Raw genomic sequence first — 5000 nt, forward strand, 5'->3', positions numbered from 1 at the left:
TTCAGGTTTTCTCCCAGAGTTTGTTGAAGCTGCTTGTTGTGACGTCCAAAAGGGTCCAGTTTCACCTTTACACTGACCAACATAAGAACCTTTCATCTGCAGAAATAAAGCCACTTCCTGTTTGGCCTTCCAGAACCAGAAGGTTCTGTTCAGCGCGTGTTGACATACAGAACTCAAAACATCCAGACAAATGTTCTCTCCCAAGGTCTCCTGCTATATCTGTGGACAATCCAGACATCAGCAGTCTTCACTCTGAACAAGTGAAGACTCCACGATGTTACAGTTATTTAAATAATCAGATGTGATGGATGAACAAGATGTTTAAATCAGATGTTTGAATAATCTGTGCTTAAATCCATGAATTTAAAATGAATATTGTTCTTACAACGATCCATTTACATCACAGATGAGTGTGTGTTTGATTTAACACGTTAATCGTTGTTTACATGCATACACATCACAATAAGATACTCATTAAGGTTAAAAACATCTTTGTATCTGAGGAGGGCGTGGCTTTCTGAGGGATGTTGGTAAAAACTCAGAAACGTGTCACATTCTGATTGGCCAAACTCGACCAGACATCATAACAAAGTAGTTTAATAACAAGAATTACTTCCTGATTCATTCAGTTTCTCGCTGACTCTCGAACCGGCCAGATCAGGAACAAGCATCTTTTAAAACAACCTCCTTTGACCTCCTGTCAAAGCCTCTCTGCAACGCTGCAGCAGACAACCGGCTCTTCTAAGAGCCAAGCAAACATCAACCTTAGACGCAGACAAGCGTTCCAGCTACCGTTGTGACCTGGAGACATCTCAAGACTGGACGGGTCGTATCGGAGTTAATCTACGAAATCCCGGTGCCGTGAGGTCCACCCGACTTCTGACAGTCTGGATCTGCTGGGGGTCTCCGCCAGGGTTTGTAGACACAGCAGATCGCGTCTGATGCTGTTTTATTAATAATCAACTCTATTCTTTTACACCCAGATTTCACTATTTGTTTCAGATAGAAAGGTTCTGATAAACATCTGGCTTACATCACACCACCTACACATCACACTCCATCACCGCATATCCGCTCCATCACATCTCATTACTCAGATCTTGTCATTATAATCATTAGTTTAGAAAAGAATAAAGTTCCTTTTTAACTAAATACTGACTCAGTCTGAATCAATACGAAGTGTGTTTATGGTCCCTGAACAAGTAAAAGTAACTAGAATACTCTGATTAAATGTTCAAACATCAATCAGGTTAATGTTTCATATGTGGTATGATTAATACCACATATGGTCATAATTCATTTGCAGTCGTCGTGCTTTAAAGTGTGACCGCGACACAGGGAAGCAAATGAATTGGCTTTTTGGAGACGTTAACAAATTTAAAACTCACCAAACTTTGCAGATTCATAGATCCTGGTTTAAATTTTTGGATTTTATTTGTTAAAATCACAAAAGAAATGGCTCGACAGCGCCCCCAGAACGGAAAAATAACCCCTCCCACGTGTGAGGCGTTGCAGGGGGATCTGCGGCGTTGCCTCAAACGGAGATGGAGTTGAGTCATCATCATCATCATCATCAACATGAAGCCTGCCGTTCAAAATGCAGCATTTTTAATCTCTCAGAAAACCAGGAAAGGACCCATCATGACTCTGGGATGTTGTCCAAATCCTCAATACAGACAGCTTCATCAACAAGAAATCACCACAAATACAACCCTAACCCTCATCTGGGTCAGTAACGGGCTAGAGAGGTCTCACCCTCTCACCCTCTGAAGATGCAAGGAGAAAGTACTTTGCCATCATAATCTCCTTAAACTCTCAGAGTGCTGGGATACTTTTTAAGACAGTGGACTTTATTTTAAATGTCAATGAGCCCCTTGTGATTGAGTACTCCACTGAGTCATGTAACACGTTTTTGGACTTCTTTGTGGACAAGGTAAGGGTGACAAGGGCCTCTATTCCACCACTTAAGCACGCCCCCTATGCAGATCTCTGTGTTCCTAAGGCACTGGAGGGTTTTCAACCATCAACTCTTGCAGAACTTGAGGATCTGGTCGTGAGACTTAAGCCAGCAGGGGCGGTAACTGATGTTCTCCCGGCAAGGCTACTGACAGAAGTTTTTTCTGTAGTGGGTGATCACGTACTGAACATTGTAAAGAGCAGCTTGATTTCTGGGGAAGTCCCTTGTCCCCTAAAACAGGCGGTGGTACGACCGCTGCTTAAGAAATCAGGATTGGACCCCACAATCTTGTCCAATTACAGACCTGTATCTACACTCCCTTTCATCTCAAAGATCATAGAGAGGGCTGTGTTTATCCAACTGATGTCTTTTCTACAGGAACGGGAAATTGGAGAAGTATTTCAATCTGGGTTTAAACCCTTTCATAGCACTGAATCTGCATTGGTTAAGGTCCTTGATGACATTTTATTGGCAAATGATTCTGGTGATGCTGTGGTTCTGGTGCTCTTGGACCTGTCATCAGCCTTTGATACCGTTGATCATAACATCCTGGTTAAACGGCTGGAGCGGTCTGTTGGCATTACGGGCCAGGCACTTCAGTGGATACGATCGTACCTGACTGGGAGGAGTTTTTGTGTGAGGTTGGGGGACTGTTGCTCCGATCTGGCTGAGCTGCCATGGGGAGTTCCCCAGGGATCGATTTTGGCCCCACTATTTTTCTCCTTATATCTCATACCCCTGGGTGAACTATTTCGTAAACACAATGTGTCATTCCATCTCTATGCTGATGATTGCCAGGTCATTTTTCCAATTAAGCGTGGTGGTTTATGCACCATTCAACCTCTGTTGGACTGCCTAGAGGACATCAAGCTATGGCTGGCTCAGAACTTCTTGTGTTTCAACGAACACAAGACTGAAGTTATTCTGTTCACGCCACCAAAGACCCCAGGAGGTGCCCAAGGGCTTGATTTTTACACTCTGGCACCGCATCAGAAGGCGGTGGTCTCTAACTTAGGGGTAAAACTGGACGCAGATCTCAGATTTGATGCTCAAGTGAACAGTGTTGTGAGATCTTGCTTTTTTCATCTACGCTGCACAGCGAAAATTAAGCCTTTTCTGTCCCATAGTCATTTGGAAACTGTAATCCATGCCTTTGTTACCTGCAGGCTGGATTATTGCAACTCGCTATATGCGGGGCTTAGACAAGCTCCATTAGCACACCTCCAGGCGGTTCAGAACTCGGCTGCTCGGTTGCTAAAATCTACCAGGAGGTCTGAATATATAGCACCAGTCCTACGTGCCTTGCATTGGCTCCCTGTCTCCTATCGCATCAGGTTTAAGGTCCTCCTGTTTGTGTTTAAGGCGTTAAACTCAGGGGAACCTAAATATCTTGCTGATATCATCCACCAGCATGTCCCGGTGCGTTCCCTTAGGTCAGCTGACCAGAGACTACTAACCATGCCCAGGTACAGCCTGAAGTCTCGCTGGAGTCGTGCCTTTTCAGTACTTGGACCAAGTCTCTGGAATGAGCTGCCAGCTGATGTAAAGCAGGCCAAATCATTGGAAACCTTTAAAAGCAGACTAAAAACGTCTGTTCTCGCTGGCGTTGGGAAATTGAAGTTGGGGGAAGTAGGCCGGATATGGATTGCGAACTTGCACTCAGGATTTCGTATTGTATTATAAATGGTTGTATGTCTGTCCTATTGTGGTGCTTTTTATTGGTGTACAGCGCTTTGTTTGTCCCTCTTGGCCATGTGAAAGCGCTTCATAAATAAAGTTGATTTGATTTGACCCGATTCCTCCAGGACCGACAACAAGAGCTGCTCCCGTGGTCCAGCACCCTGGTTTTAAACTCTTCATGAAGTTCATCTGTAACCAAAAATCCAACTTTAGGAGCTTTGATCTTTTTCTGTTCACTCCAAACGGAAGTTTTCCATCCAGCTACAAAACAACGAGACGATCCTTGATCAGGACTGCAGGTGTGACAACTCATGGATATTAAAGTGTGATCTACAGTCTAGTGTTTACATCATAAATCATTTAGATGCGTTTCATGCTGCAAACGTCACTTACAGCGCCTCCTGCTGGTGGTGCAAACCTCCTGGGGTCATCGGGTCACCTGAGGGCTCCAAAGCTCCTCCGCCTTCATCTGGAGGAAACATCTGTTCATCCTTCTGCTGTTGTAGAGATGAACACATGCGCCTGAGATGAACACATGCATCTGAGATGAACACATGCATCTGAGATGAACACATGCGTCTGAGATGAACACATGCGTCTGAGATGAACACATGCGTCTGAGATGAACACATGCACCTGAGATGAACACATGCATCTGAGATGAACATATGCATCTGAGATGAACACATGCGTCTGAGATGAACACATGCGCCTGAGATGAACACATGCGCCTGAGATGAACACATGCGCCTGAGATGAACACATGCGCCTGAGATGAACACATGCGCCTGAGATGAACACATGCGCCTGAGATGATGACTGGAGCGGCATACACACTTCTTCTCTCCACCTCTCTGTGGGAGTGTACAGTGCCACCTAGAGGTGGAGACATCTAACTGAACGTTTTCTTGTGTATTTTCCAAACTTCACATCGTCTCCTGACTTTCATCCTGAAATGGGAACAAAGCCACTTTCCTTTTGGATGAACGTTCTGGTTCTACGGTTCTGGTTCTGGTTGCCCCGGGTCAGTCCGTGTGACCTGCATAGACATGTGTACGTATGTTTAAACACGTGTGTGGTAACCTGGTCTCACCTGGCGGCTGATGACGTCAGTCAGAGGAGCCGCGTGGGCGGCAGCAGGTCATCCTGCTGCTGATTGGCTCAGTGAGCTCAGGTGAACCGAAAGGGTCCAACACAGAAGAGACAGGTCTCCCATGTGAAGACATGATGGATGACAGGGTGAGGACGTGAGGAGGAGCAGAACCAGAACCAAATGTTTCTGCTGCCAGAGGAGCTGTGTGGAAGATGAGCTGGGTTCTGGTTCTGATGTGGTCGGGTCGGAGCTCATCCTGATGGGCAGGGA

The sequence above is a fragment of the Nothobranchius furzeri genome, chromosome 1, assembly GCF_043380555.1.
Source record: "Nothobranchius furzeri strain GRZ-AD chromosome 1, NfurGRZ-RIMD1, whole genome shotgun sequence".
In the NCBI taxonomy this organism is placed as follows: domain Eukaryota; kingdom Metazoa; phylum Chordata; class Actinopteri; order Cyprinodontiformes; family Nothobranchiidae; genus Nothobranchius; species Nothobranchius furzeri.